Genomic DNA, 16,298 nt, shown 5'->3' with positions numbered 1-16,298 from the left:
ATGTGAGAAATGAGAAGGAGAGTTAGGTATGCAGAGACCCTCATCGTCGGGACCTCCAGCGCCACCAGTGGCCACGGCCACAGCGACGGTCCGCCCAATGATCCCCAGCACTGTCTCCTCCATGGGGGTGAGGACGTGTAGGTGCGCCCGCCCTCTGTCCGTTCTTTCCTGCTGCCAGCTGTTATGCGCCACCTTCTCCTGCAAGACAAAGGGAAGTGTGTTAGTGAGTGTCCTGCAAGATGTTTGGGTGATGTGCCTGTTATGGTTGAATAGCTGCCAGTGTTTGTGACCTGTGAGTGTTGCAAGAGTGGTACTATGTGAGGGTGAGATGCAGCATCTGAAGTGCAGCATTGCGTACAGATGGGAAGCATTTGATGGTGGGTGGGTGACGGGGGGGTGTTGCGTGTGGAGCAATGGTGCATTTGGTAGGATGTGACACTTGACACTTGAATTCACTCACCTTGACCACTCGTATCAAATCATGGAACTTTTTCCTGCACTGCATCCACATGCGTGGTGCTATGCTCCTGGCATTCACTTCCAGGGCCACTGCCTCCACAGCTGGTGTCTAGAGGGTCTCCTGCCACCCTGCAGATGCAGGATGGCCCTCCATGCATCCATCTCCTCCACCAAGACCTCCGATACACCATCGGAAAACCTCAGCGTACACTCTCTTGCAGGTCCAGCCATTACATTTGTCTTCCACCACCGATTGCATTTACAGTGCACCTCCCCTTTAAGAGGTGCAGGCTGCCTTTAAGTAGTGCTGGCCACGCCCCATATCGGGCTCCCTGTTGGTGCGTGCAGCCACTCAACAGCGCAGGTAACGCTGGCTGCATGCAGAAATCATGGAGATGATCTCACATGCTGCCCGCATTTCAACGACCGAGCGCTGATTAATCGCACACTGTGACTCCCGCGCCTGGTTTCAGAGGTTATCCAATTTAACCCCTTACATATTTGTACAATCAGAAGCTATCAATCTTCTGTATCTTTTTCAGTGAGAATTTCCTTGATTTTTCGGCGCTGGAACGGAGTAGTACCTTTTTTTAGTGAGGACATTTGCACCGCTTGTGCGCCTTTAAGACGTTTCCCCGAGTTTCCTCGTGTTTTTTGAGCCTTCCCACAATCGGGCACAGAGCATCCGCTGGTCTCATTTGCATATGGCCGCCTTTCAGCCAGTGGCACTGTAGGTGTGAAGTTGCTGGTTTTACTCTGGGCAAGTGAGACTGAAATATAAGAAGGGCAGTAGCGGCCTGTATCACCTGATCAAGGTGGAAGAGAGGAGGCAGTGAGCTTTAAGGTATCTGGAAAGTTTGGATATTGATTTGAGCTGTTTAAAAATGTTTCCCTACCTTTTTTCTTGATTTGCTGCTACTGAGACATGCACTGATTTTCACTGCCTGCTGCTGGGTCAGACTAACTATAGGCCAACCCCCTCCCCTAGTCATAGCAATTCAGGAGCAGCAATTGCTTTACCCTTGGGCAAACCACTCCACGATATTATTATGGAGGAAGAAGAGCAGCACAGGCTGAAGGGAAGGAGAGTCAGATACCATACTAGATATCTCCGCCCCCAAAAGATTTTACAGCAGACGAGGACCTTTCTGAGGAGCTCTTCATCAGAAGAGTTTGCTTCTCAGCAGCTGCACTAGGGCATCTCCGCCATTTGCTGCATGAAGATCTCAAGTCACGCTCACCTACCAGCACTTCTGTCTCGCAACTTTTATGGCTCTGGCTTCTTTCAGGCAGCCAATGAGGATAAGTACAACATGAGCTAGTAAAGGTCTGCATACGCCAGGTCACCGATGCCCTGTACAGCAGAACAGCTCACTTCATAAGCTTGGGCATCACAGCCAGGGTGCAGATATGAAGGGCACACAGTTCTATGGGGCTGCGGGCTTCCTCAAGGCTTAGGGTGCCATCAATGGCACCCACATCACATTGGAGGTGCCCACAGAGCTCCCCCTCAACTATGTGAACAGGAAGGGATTCCACTCCATGAACGTACTGATAGTTTGTGACACCACTCAGAGGATCCTTCATGTCAACACACAATATGCAGGAAACCACCACGATGCCTTCGTCATCCAGCATTCAACCTGACCTCTGCAAGGAAGTAAACCGTATCGCTATGGCTATCGCTACTGAGCGACAAGGCATAATTCTGCTCCGATTACCCCAAACAGAAGCAGAGGAGCAGTACACTGAAGCACAAGAAGCTACCAGGCAGGTGATTGAGAGGGCCATTGGGGTGCTGAAATCACGCTTTCACTGCTCAGATAGTTTGGGTGGAGATCGGCAGTATGCGCCAGAGAGGGTCTCTACAATTGTGTGTCTTTCACAATTTTGCCATCCAAGAAGGAAGAAAACTGAAGAAAAGAAATCCAGACTTATTTAATTTTCTGCCTATTCACCGTGTTTAAAATTTATTCCTAATACAAACTGTTCTAACATGATTACAGACTGAATGTTTCAATTGGCTGAAGAGGAGGCCAAATACTTTTTCATGAAGATTTTGCCCCTTTAAAACTCAGATCTTGTTCAGCTGATATTGGTGTCTCAACAGCCTGCTGCTTCTCTGGTAATGGAGAAGTTCTCATAATTAAAGATTCTTTCAGTGTTTTCTTGTCCTCTTACTATCGGGTATACCATTGAGTTTAATAATCATAAACAAACTCTCTGAGTTTGTGTTATTTGTTTGCACTAAGTCTGGTATCTACAGGGATTTATTTGACTCTTTCTTTTGTTTTGGACAGTACTTTAGCCCATATTTAAAATCTGCTGGAACATTTCCTAACACATTATAGGAGAGAAATTGAACATTGATGCGCTTGTTTTTCAGGCGTATAAAAGGCGAAATAGGGTCCAAAATTGTGTCACGATCACCAGCGCCCGATTGATCCCAGAAATGGGCCTCATGTGAAATTGAAACTTTTAGTCCCCCAGGGCACCTGCCTGAAACAGGCGACAGGCTGATTTGCTTATTCAAATCGGGGGTCCAAATCAGTTGTAGGACCCTGATGTGAAATTGTACAGCAACTAGGCAATTTTTCTTTTGTTTGTTTAGTGTGGGAGAAAGCCAGAAATATGTGTTTCATTTTCATTGCATTAATCGTACCTTACGTTAACTATATGCAAGAGCTGCTCTTGCGATACTGCACTCTGACATAACCATAACTTAATGACATTACATCATATGTTTATGAAGGAACAAATGACACTTTGCCAAATATTTTTTCATGAAGGGGATCTCCTTTTAATGTTAGGGATATACTGGTCTAGTAATGGTATGAAACCCAGAGCTGCAAGGCAAGGCTTCAAATGGCTTCACACTAATAATGTATTTAGCAATTTTCAACATTTGCAAGAATGTGCAGTTGGAAAGGTTAGAGTTCGGAAGTTGGGGACAAAACTTTGCTAAAGAAAGGCAGGGCATGGATGCAGCATATAGATGCCCCAATACTCTGTGCAGCAGAAAGGCACAAGGTGGGCTTAAGTTCACATTTACTTACCTTCCAAATTTCCACTTTTGCCTATTCTGTCAGAGGAAACACCAAGCCCACACAGTTACTTCATCCTGGGGAGGGATACAAAACTGTCAGACAAATCATCTATGGCACCACCTTTTGTAGACTTCCTAGTGCATGTGCAAAAACGCCTGGAAGCTGCTCATCAGGATAATAATCCCCAAAGAAGGAAATAAAATTAAAATAACGTATATTTTTAAAACTAATTAATAGTGACTCTCATGTTAGTTATCTCTTCATAGGTTAATTTAGTTCCCATTACATGTGTCAATAATTATTATTTCTTCTTGTGGATACCAAACACAATTTTAGGCAGGTGAAGGTAGGTGGAAGACACTGTATAGTCAGTCTGACAAACACCAGCTTTTATTTCAATCTCTCCAATGTGGCAAGTGGGTTATTTCCCTGTGTAATTTACATTATTACATTTTACATTTTATTGGATACTTAACTTACCATTGGTGATAAATTGTCATATAAAAAAGATAAAATTGCATTCTAATGGTTGGGCAATAACTCTACATAATTATCTTAAATAGCAATAATAGGTGTGAATTAGATGATTTCAGTCTTTCTTTTTAGACTGCATTGTGATACAGAGCATCTCGATGTTAGGGAGTGGGAGAATGTTGGTTTGTTTGCATGTTCCATCGCTGCCAACCTCCAGCTCTCAGCTGTGCCTGTGCGAGAAGATGTCCAGAGAAGGTCAGACACTTCTCCACAGGAAAGGAGAAAATCAGAGACTGAGTCACCACACATTACTATGACATGCTAAATAAATTGTTAGAGGTTGAGAATATGTCACTTGCCCACCTTTCTGATACAGGAATGGCATGTGATACAGAAAGACCTAGAAGATGGAGAAATGATATATTAAAATAGCACAAAATATAAATATATATAAATAAAATAACAATTTGAATATATTTCATAATAATTAAAGCTTTTTGTTTCAAATAATAATCATTTAATATTTATTTTTAAAAGAAAGTTGTATTATAACTTACGGATAAAACAATCAATCAGCTTTTATGATCCGTACACAGAAATAAATCAGGTTGCTACCTTGTTTAAGGTGAGTGACATATTTGACACAGGCACAGTGTGTTTCATCTGCATGACTACAGTTATCTTTGAAGTGCTGCCAAACCCCAACTTGAACTTCACAACTTCCAGTAACCAACTATACAATTATCCAACCAGAACTGAATCAAATAAACACATACCATCGTGGAGCTTGGACCCCTCAAAATATTTAACACTGGCATTGTAATAAATTAGGTTTTCATTTTTCTTAAGTATGAATTTAGATTTCACACAAACATCCCATCCATCTTCCACTAACATTGTCTTGCAATGTGCTTAACAGATTCAAATATCTAAGAAATGAACGAATTGTTGTAAATCGTTTTTGATACTTTTCAAATGTAGACATTGCCAATAATTCACTAGATTTGTGGCTGATGTAGAATACAATAAGAATGCAAAGGAATACTGATACTAAAGTGAGGAACCACATGGAAAGCATAAATATGAAACCCACTTCAAAATGTGAAAACTGTCTCCTAAAATATATTTATAAGTAGTTAAACTGCATCCTGAAAATGAGAGTAAGCTTAACTCCCAAATAAGAAGAATGTACACCATATCTCAAAATAATTTTAAAAATACATTTATATGTTAGATATACTGTTAGATTTTTGGTATTTTGCATCTGAATATCTGAGAATAAGTATGGCCATCATGGCAGTTAATAAAATGTACATGATGGTGAATTATATTAGTGCTGGTTGTGGTATAATCTATTATTATTGTACTGTAGTTGAACAAATAGTGACTATTGCTTGGAGGGCCATTAAATGAGGTTTTCATTTTTAAGCTTGAGTTTACTGCACAATTGTTAAGGCCTTCATGAGGCTTCAGCAAGTTTATTAGTGAATAGCTGAGCCATCTAGACCAAGAAGGTTCCAGGTTTTGACGTGCTGAATTAGTTGTTCTCAACTGCAGCAACAGCTGAGATTCTTCCATCTTCGGGTTAACACTCACCTGATGAAGGAGAAAGCCTCCGAAAGCTTGTGATTTTCAAATAAAACAGTTGGACTATAACCTGGTGTTGTAAGATTCCTTACATTTGTCAACCCCAGTCCATTACCGGCATCTCCACATCATCTTCGGGTTAAGGGAAGGAAAATTGGTTACCATTCCTCTCCTGATCTCTATTCAAGCAAATACACCTATATGAACAGGATTGGGCTCAATGATCACTCTTCTATGATTGAACAGTCTTCTAATGCTCCATTTTCAGGCCCATAATTGTGTCATAGCCATGTGATTGAGATAGTAAAGGTAGAACCATATCCTAGAAAGCAGTCAACCTCTTCAGGAAAGGAGAGAGAAAATTGGTTGAGAAAAAACATTGTAGGCTGTAAAGGTTACAAATGACAAAAGACATGTTAGGCTCCCAAGAGAAAATAAAGTGGATTAAAGAATATTCAGCCATCTTTACGTAATTAAAATAATTACTATTTCTCTTTTTGCGACATCCTATGCGTGGAAATGTAACTTTGATTCATACTTTTAATGCTCCAAGATAACCATTAGATTTGTTGACTAAGTTTCCTCTGCTTACTTTTTGTAGAAAAACCATAAATGCGTTCTTTATACGAGTTTAAGATTTTACTAGAAATAGCAATCAACTGCAATCCCCCTTCCCATAATGTCAATTCCATTATCAAAAAACTTTTGAGTGACGTAAAGAACCCGAGTAGAAGTCTTTCCATGTAATTAAAATCAATTTTTAATAGCTGTAATATTGTTTTATGATATGTGGGGGTAGATTTTCTTGTTTTTGGACTCGGGCATAAAGGATCGCCTGAGTACAATGTATAGAGCAAAATCGGGCAGGCTGTATTACATACGTGTGATCTTCCTCACCCGATTTTCCTCTATGTGCTGTATTAAGACAATCATTTACACTCAAATGAAGTAACTGGAAAACGTGCCACATAAGTCCCGATTTTAACCAGGAGCGGGAATTGGGCTGGCGGGGACTAGGTGAGTGCCAACAACCCCCACTCCTAACTTTGGCAGCGTGAGGCCCAAGCGATTTTAACTCCTGGCCTCATCTGAATGACACCGGTCAGCTGCAGTCGTCCAGCGAGAGGGTGCAGAATTTCGGACAGCAGGAGGCCACCGGCTAGTACAAAGGAAATGTTGCGAGCACTCAGGTAAGTCACAGGGAAGGGGCTTAGGGAGGGTCTCCTGCTCCTCCTGGCCCACAAGGAAGTTAATAAACTTACCTTTTTGGGTCACTTCTGGTCCCCAATCCTCTTCCCGCTGTCTTCACCTGACGGGAAAGCCACAATGGCTTCACCACTCAGGCTACCAGTTAAAATTGCAGGTGGGGCCAGATGACATCATCGGACCCCTGTCTGCATATTTAAAGAAGGCCTAAGGCAGCTTCAGGTGAGCATCCTTGCCACCTGCTCAGAAGAACAGATTAAAATAGAAGACAGCAGAATCAGTGCGGGATGTTGGCAGGTAAAATCACCCTGCTGATTTTAAATGCCACCTGTTTGCTTTCCACTGGGCAGGTAGAGTTAAAATCACCCCTATAGTGTGTAGTTAATATTCTGGTAATCTACTGTGGATAAAACACCTAAATGGTTAAGTTTCTCCTGTGATAACTTTAACAAAAAACCAGCACCAACTTTTTCAATAAAATTAATGAAAAGAAACATTTCAAACATTCCCTTCCACCTACCAATAATACTGTTTCTCTGATTCTACAATAATATAGTATCTTAAATGTAATAAAAACTTCCCAAGGGGCTTCACAGAATAAGTTTAATAGAAAACAGAAAATGGACTCTGTATCAGGAAGAGAGATTAAGAAGGGTTACCAAAAGCTCGGTTGAAGATATGGGTTTTGAAGAGGTTTTTAAAGGTGGAGTGAGAGACAGAGAGGCAGAGAGGTTTAGGAAAGAAATTCTAGACAGTAGGACCCAGGTGGCTGAAGTTGCTGCCACTGATTGTGAAATGAAGGGTGGGGGGAGGGCTGGAGTTGCACAAAAGGACAGTGTCAGAGGAACGGAATGGTGGCAGAAGGTATAGGTCTGGAGGAGATTTTGGAGATTGAGTGGGATGAGGCCATGGAGGAATTTAAAGTTGAGGATAAGGATTTTCAATTTAAGGTATTGAGCAGGGTGATGGATGAATGCGACTTAGTATGAGACAGGTTACATGCAGCAAGTTTTGAACAAGTTGGAGTTTCTTAAGGGTGGAAATTGGAAGGCCAGCAAGAAGAGAATTAGAGTAGTTGATTCTGGAAGTGATAAAGGTATGGATGAGGGTTTCATCAGAAGAGGGACCGAGTAAGGGCTGATGGTGGTCAATGTTGTGGAGGTGGACGTATGCAGTCCTAGCGATGGAGAGGATATGGGACCTGAAAGTCAGCTCAGGGTTGAATGGGATGCTAAGGTTATGAACAGTTTTGCTCAGCCTAAGACAATATCCTGGAAGGGGTGTGGAATCAAAGGAATTAAGTTTGTGGCAGGGGTGGAAGATGTCAGGGCTTTGATATTTCCAATGTTTAGCTGGAGAAAGCTATGACCCATCGGGGATAAATATTTGAAAAAGAAAAATATTAAAGAGCATGGCGAAAGAGCAGGGAAATGGGATTAGAGTAGGTAGCTCCTCTTGGACCAAATAGCCTCCTTATGTATTGAAATTTCTGTAATTCTATTGTACTTATCACATGAGCACTCTCGCCTCTGAGTCGTGTACCTCTTAGAGGAGAGCTTGACGGTCTTTATCAGAGAAGCTACTTCTGCCTGCTTCCCTGGCGTTGTGCTCAGTGGGCACAGCTGGCACCTAAGTGGCCATGATAGTGCCAATCTGGACTTCTGCTATGGGTGAGAGAAGCTGTTATATGAATTGCTGAAAATTATCAATGAAACCACTTATCAACTGCTTACCTTGTTGTTGGACAGTGTTCTCTTGCTGCCGGGCGTTTGTAGATTGCTTCAAAAGAGTTAAGCCAGTGTTGCACTGAAATTTCCTGGGGGGGGATTGGTGTCAGAAACTTGAACAGTTTCTACAATCAAGTTATACCAGAGCTACACCAAAAATATTTAAATTAATTTGTCCCAGGAAACTTTTTCCTCTCAAACCATCCCTGCCCTCCCTGTGTCAATATTAACTCATCACCTTTGTAATGTCAAAGTAGGCCCCATTCTTGATCATGGAATTATGCAATGTGCAACAGACACAGTCATTCTACAAATAGGCTGGCTCATATTGGTAAAGCCCTCCCCCTAACCTCATGCAACTAATAGCTGCTTGAGGGCACCAAGCATTTACTGAATGACGAAAGCCTTGTCTTGAGTACCTAATTGCACCTCTGTTCTGCCGGTTTCTGTGGTTCCTGAGCTAAATTTTCAGGCCATAGCCCAAAGCCCATTACAACCAATCTTGTAGTTGATCATCAAATGCTACCCCCTAAAGATGACTAGCTGAGGTTGAAGCAGTCATATGTTGATGCCAGGAAATATGTATTCATATCCAAGATTCTTTATTATGCATCATGAACTATCTGTAAATTGATAGAACGGAAGACTTTTCAACTGATATATAGGGCTCGATTTTACCAGCGGGTTTCGTGTGCGTTTCCAGCGGGGGGGGCCCAGAAAATCCCGATATCCTGGCAAGTGACCGGATCGCGCCACGATCCCGCCCACTTCCGGGTTCCCCGATGACGTGCGGGGGTGCGTGCGCAGCCCCCGCTGGTGGGAATCCCACAGGCAATTAAAGCCAGCGGGATGCCACTTGAGTGTATTTATTTTGCTTGTTCAGGTCATTAACTGACCTGATTAAGGGACTGTGTGTGATTTTGGAGAAACATGGGACTGTTTCACACACTGGGGGAAACAGTCCTAGTTGAACTGGACGTGTTGCAGCCGTCAGCCTGTGGCAGCTGCAAAGGTCCATTTGACAGGTGGTGGGGGGAGACCCTCACCCATTGCAGGAGGCCGCTCTGTCACTTGGGACAAAGTGTGGCCTCCACGACCCCCCTCCTGACGGTCAAAGTCACCAACCTGCACACTCACCCCGGGGTCCGGAGACATGTGCCTACCTTGCGGACCCCCTCAGATGTACATATTGCGGATGGGGGCCGCCGTAGCTGCAGTCATGACCTCCTCGGAGGGTGAACAGCATCACCAGCCTCGCCATCCACGCCGTCCACCTCTGACACGTGGAGCTCCACAACAGAGTGCTGTGACACATCCACCTGTACAGCAGGAGGGAGGGCTACCGCAGAGAGAGACGCGTCGCAGAGGGCACTACCCTCGCCACAGGGTCCACAGACCGAGGCGCAGCTCCACGGACCTCTCTGAGCAGCAGTACACACGGAGGCGCAGATTCACTCAACATGTAGTCGTGGACATCTGCAGCCTCTTTTATGCTGAGCTGCTCCTGGCTGGCCCCAGCACCATCTGCTTACCTGTCGCTGCCAAAGTCACCACTGCCCTCCACAACTTCTCCTCCGCATCCTTCCAGGGTGCAGCCGGCTACACCGCGGATGTCTCTCAGTCGTCTGCGCAGAAGAGCCCTGCAAATACACCTGCACCTACTCTGCAGTAACACAATGGGTGGCATCAGTGGTGGGTCCTCATAGTGATACCCAGGAGCGGGCATTATTGGACACAACAGACAGGATTCGTGGAGACATGGCAGTGGTGGTGCCAATATAATGTGTGATGTGAGTTGTTCTGAAATTCAATATAGGTAACACCCATGACAAACCCTCAAACACCCTTGTGCATCCCCTTCATGCTCACGACACGTTTGCCTTACGCTGCCTACTGCACATATGTGATAAGAACATAAGAACATAAGAAATAGGAGCAGGAGTAGGCCAATCGGCCCCTCGAGCCTGCTCCGCCATTCAATAAGATCATGGCTGATCTGGTCCTAACCTCAAATCTAAAATCATGTCCAATTTCCTGCCCGCTCCCCGTAACCCCTAATTCCCTTTACTTCTAGGAAACTGTCTATTTCTGTTTTAAATTTATTTAATGATGTAGCTTCCACAGCTTCCTGGGGCAGCAAATTCCACAGACCTACCACCCTCTGAGTGAAGAAGTTTCGCCTCATCTCAGTTTTGAAAGAGCAGCCCCTTATTCTAAGATTATGCCCCCTCGTTCTAGTTTCACCCATCCTTGGGAACATCCTTACCGCATCCACCCGATCAAGCCCCTTCACAATCTTATATGTTTCAATAAGATCGCCTCTCATTCTTCTGAACTCCAATGAGTAGAGTCCCAATCTACTCAACCTCTCCTCATATGTCCGCCCCCTCATCCCCGGGATTAACCGAGTGAACCTTCTTTGTACTGCCTCGAGAGCAAGTATGTCTTTTCTTAAGTATGAAGACCAAAACTGTATGCAGTATTCCAGGTGCGGTCTCACCAATACCTTATATAAGTGCAGCAATACCTCCCTGTTTTTATATTCTATCCCCCTAGCAATAAAAGCCAACATTCCGTTGGCCTTCTTGATCACCTGCTGCACCTGCATACTAACTTTTTGATTTTCTTGCACTAGGACCCCCAGATCCCTTTGTACTGCAGTACTTTCCAGTTTCTCGCCATTAAGATAATAACTTGCTCTCCGATTTTTCCTGCCAAAGTGCATAACCTCACATTTTCCAACATTGTATTGCATCTGCCAAATCTCCGCCCACTCACCCAGCCTGTCTATATCCCCTTGTAGGTTTTTTATGTCCTCCTCACTCTCTACTTTCCCTCCCATCTTTGTATCATCTGCAAACTTTGATATGTTACACTCGGTCCCCTCCTCCAAATCGTTAATATAGATTGTAAAGAGTTGGGGACCCAGCACCGACCCTTGCGGAACACCACTGGCTACTGGTTGCCAGTCCGAGAATGTACCATTTATCCCAACTCTCTGCTTCCTGTTAGATAACCAATTCTCCACCCATGCCAGAATATTACCCCCAATCCAGTGATTCTTTATCTTGAGCAATAATCTTTTATGTGGCACCTTGTCGAATGCCTTCTGGAAGTCTAAATACACTACATCCACTGGTTCCCCTTTATCCACTCTGTACGTTATATCCTCAAAGAACTCAAGCAAATTTGTCAGACATGACTTCCCCTTCGTAAAGCCATGCTGACTTTGTCCTATTAAATTATGTTTATCCAAATGTTCCGCTACTGACTCCTCAATAATAGACTCCAAAATTTTACCCACCATAGATGTTAGGCTAACTGGTCTATAATTTCCAGCCTTCTGCCTACTACCCTTTTTAAATTACGGTGTCACATTAGCAGTTTTCCAATCTGCCGGGACCTTTGCCGAGTCCAGAGAATTTTGGAAAATTATTACCAAAGCATCCACAATCCCTACTGCCACTTCCCTCAAGACCATGCAAGCCATCAGGTCCAGGGGATTTATCCGCCTTGAGTCCCATTAATTTACTGAGTACCAATTCCTTAGTGATTTTAATCGTATTTAGCTCCTCCCCCCCTAGAGCCCCCCGTTTGTCCACTGTTGGGATATTCTTAGTGTCCTCTACCGTAAAGACTGAAACAAAATATTTGTTCAGCATTTTTGCCATCTCCATGTTTCCCACCATTAATTTCCCGGTCTCATCCTCTAAGGGACCTACGTTTGCCTTAGCCACCCTTTTTCTTTTTATATAACTGTAGAAACTCTTGCTATCTGTTTTTATATTTTTTGCTAATTTATTTTCATAATCTATCTTCCCTTTCTTAATCAATCCTTTAGTTATTTTTTGCTGTCTTTTGAAGACTTCCCAATCTTCTATCCTCCCACTAAGTTTGGCTACCTTATATGTCCTTGTTTTTAGTCGGATACTATCCTTAATTTCTTTACTTAGCCACAGATGGCTGTCATTTCTTTTACACCCTTTTTTCCTCAGTGGAATATATATTTTTTGAAAGTTGTAGAATAACTCCTTAAATGAACACTACTGTTCATGTACCGTCTTACCCTTTAAACTATTTTCCCAGTCCACTTTAATCAATTCCGCTCTCATACCATCATAGTCTCCTTTATTCAAGCTCAGTACGCTTGTTTGAGAACCAACCTTCTCACCCTCTAATTGGATATTCAATGTAACCATGTTATGGTCACTCATTCCAAGGGGATCCTTAACTAGGACATTATTAATTAATCCTGGCTCATTACACAGGACCAGGTCCAAGGTTGCTTGCCCCCTTGTGGGATCAGTGACATACTGCTTAAGAAATCCATCCCTAATACACTCAATAAACTCTTCCTCAAGGCTGCCCTGCCCAATTTGATTTGTCCAGTTAATATGATAGTTAAAATCCCCCATAATTATAGCTGTTCCCTTATTACATGCCCCGACAATTTCCTGATTAATACTTCTTCCAGCAGAGTTGCAACTATTAGGAGGCCTATATACTACGCCAACGAGTGTTTTTTTTCCCCTTATTATTCCTTATCTCTACCCAAACTGTTTCATTATCCTGATCCTTTGTCCCAATATCTTTTCTCTGTATTACAGTGATTCCTTCCCTTATTAACATAGCCACCCCACCTCCCCTTCCTTCCTGCCTGTCCTTCCTGATTGTTAAATACCCTGGCATATTTAATTCCCAGTCGTTGTCACCCTGCAGCCATGTTTCTGTAATGGCCACAAGATCATACCCATACGTCGTTATTTGTGCCGTTAACTCGTCCATTTTGTTACGAATGCTACGTGCATTCAGATAAAGAACTTTCAAATATGTTTTGTGACACTTAGTTCCTGCTTTTTCCTTTTTTAACACTTTACCTTTTTCTCCATACTTTCTGTCCCTTCCTGATACGCTTTCCTCTGTCTCCCTGCTCAGGTTCCCAACCCCCTGCCACAGCTTTGATGCTGGGTTAATCGCCTTGCACCTTCTAGTTTTTATTTTATCTCTCGTGCCTAAAGTACACTTTCTTTCCACTGCTCTACGCTTTTCCCTTTCACTTGTTCTTGAACAACTGTTTGTACTATTTGTATTGTAGAATTCCCCTGGGTCTTCCCCTCTCTTGCTGCTCTCAACTTTATTCCCTTCTGACTCCCCGCTCAGGTTCCCATCCCCCTGCCACTCTAGTTTAAACCTTCCCCAACAGCACTAGCAAACACCCCCGCGAGGACACTGTGATGCATGCCCTGTGGCTGCAGCACAGGTGGTGGCAGGTTGAGTGAGGCTGGCCGTGAGGGAGATGCACGAGAGGGTGCGTATGGGATAGAGCCATGAGATTATATGAGGATTGGGTTGCGTGTAAGTGGCGGGGTGAGTACTCGCGAGGTGAGTAGGTGCAGGTAAGATGAGGATGGGGTTTGAGTGGGTATGAGGGGTGATGTGACAGAGTGGTGTTGGCGGTGCCGAAGGAGATGTGGGGTGGGGGCAGTGTTGTGGCAGATGGAGTGTAGGGGAAAGACTACGTGTTCTCACTGTGGCTGACCTACTGCGGTCATTGGAGCGCCTCCTGCACTGTATGCAGGTGGGCGATATGTTGGTGGTGCAGGTGACCTCCTCTGCCACCTCGAGCCAGGCCTTCTTGGTGGCAGAGGCAGGCTGCTTCCTCCCGCCCGCCGGGTGGAAGAGCTCTGTCCTCCCCCTCCTCCTCACCCCATCTGATGATACCTGGGGTGAGGCATCATTAAACTGGGAGCAGCCTTCCCCCTGGGCTGCTCCATGCTGTAATGTGTTCTATTGGTTGCAGCATCTGTCAGTGGAGGACTGCCTCTTTAACTAGAGAGCCTCCAGCTGACAGATCGTACTGCGCATGCGCAGCCCGCCCGACGCGCAGACCAGCAGCGCGGAGCCTGGAGGAGCAGGTAAGTGGATCCAATTAGTGTGTTGCCTGCTACGATCGCGCGGGCAACCCACTAATTTCACCGAGCGTGTTGACCACGCTCCCGAAACCCAACCCGCCGGAAACCCGCAGGCCTGGTAAAATCGGGTGCATACTATCAAGTTGACTGTTTGCAGCCTATAAGCCCAGACAATCATATTCAAGACTTTGGGGAAGCCAGCAATTGCAAGGAATTATTATTGTCTCTCCCACAGTTAACCTATACCTCTCTGTAAATAGAGATGCCTATGGCCAATACAATGCATTGGTCATTTCTTGAATAGAGATGGCTGTAACTCTTTGGATAAGCCTGAAAAATCACCCAAATGACTGGAATGTGCAATTGTGAAAAAATTCAGGGCTGCTGTGGGTTTCAAAGTCACAACAAAGTATTTCTGGTCGTAGAGGACACATTTAAGTCACTACGCTCAGCTGACATTCAGGCCCTGTGGAGTTTTTTCCTCAAATATGGTCATCTCCCCAGAGTCCTTCTCCCGAGTAATGATTCTATCAGGGAGCAATTTTCTTCTTGTTACTCCCCTGTTTAAAAGTGGAGCGGCAGAGGTGCTAAAAATTATGCGACTGTTGGAAGTGCCAACTTAATACCAAGTTGCTATCCATCCTGTTTTTTGGGCAGACCTTCATTCTGCTGACAGAAGCTCCGATCAGAAACAGGCAAGAGGCTTATAAATATATGCAAATCGGGGGCAGTTAAAACCCCCAATGCTATTTTCCTCTTGGCCACCTGAGTACCACCATGTCCTGCTTGCGCTCACCACCCATGGGCAATACGAGTCGGGAGGCAGCTACTTCCAGTGATAGTTAAAAAGATCCTGATCTGCAGTTAGGGAAAGCAGGATGGAGGTTTGGGAGACATTTTTATGGCAGTCACTTGTGGTTTTTGAGCCTCAAAGGCTTTCAAATTGAATGTATTTTCTGATTTAGGTTCTGTACACATGTTGCCTGCTGCTCTAACATCCTGCTCCTTTTCATTCTTGGCGCTAATTTCCCATTCCTCTTTAAAGTGCTGCTGCAGGCCCCTGACATTCGGCCGACCTGCCCGATTTCCCACCTCCACATCAGCAAGCTGCCTATTGGGGAGCATGTTTCACATTGGCAGCTCACCGACTTCATTCCAATTAGGACCCAGCACCAAAATTGGTCAAGTCCCACATTGACTCCTCTGGGCAGCCCACCTGAATAATGCTCAAAACGAAAATCGCCCCCTTAGTCTCTTCAAGTTGGTGTGGTACAAAGTATAAAGTGAAACGAACAGAACTCTCTAACAATTTCATGGAAGAGTAATCTTTCTTCTGTTCATTTTGAAAGAATGATGATAGCTACAATTCAATGTTGTCATCCTCTTTGCTGGGTTGTGAAGCATTAATTTCATTTGCACAAGCTCTGACCTTGAGTTACAACAAATATGTGAAGGCTCCTTAACTAGTAGAAAACAACAACATAGTTCCAATTAATTGGATCCTGCCACTAATCAATGGCCTTAGTTGCTGTTTTCAACTTCAACTACATAAACACATTTCACACACCATCAGAAAAGATGTCAGAAACTGCAAACCTCCATCCACAATAGATGATTGTTTCAGCACAAGTAGAACCATATTGCTGCATTGCTGATACCCAGAAGCTTACCCCCACAATCTCACTATGAAATACTTTACTGTTAATGAAGTTCATCAAAGCCAATAACAGGTGCTTTTTTTTGTTAACTGTAAAATACTGTGAAATTAGAAATAAATTAGTTCAGTAAGTACGTTGCATTGCTCGTATTAACGGCTTCAGTTATAAATGTTTATATTTTATTGATCCAATTGTTTAAACCAATACCTCTGGCACAAAGAGTGAAAC

Source organism: Heptranchias perlo, chromosome 22, assembly GCF_035084215.1.
Source record: "Heptranchias perlo isolate sHepPer1 chromosome 22, sHepPer1.hap1, whole genome shotgun sequence".
NCBI lineage: Eukaryota > Metazoa > Chordata > Chondrichthyes > Hexanchiformes > Hexanchidae > Heptranchias > Heptranchias perlo.
This window is presented reverse-complemented; position numbering follows the sequence as displayed.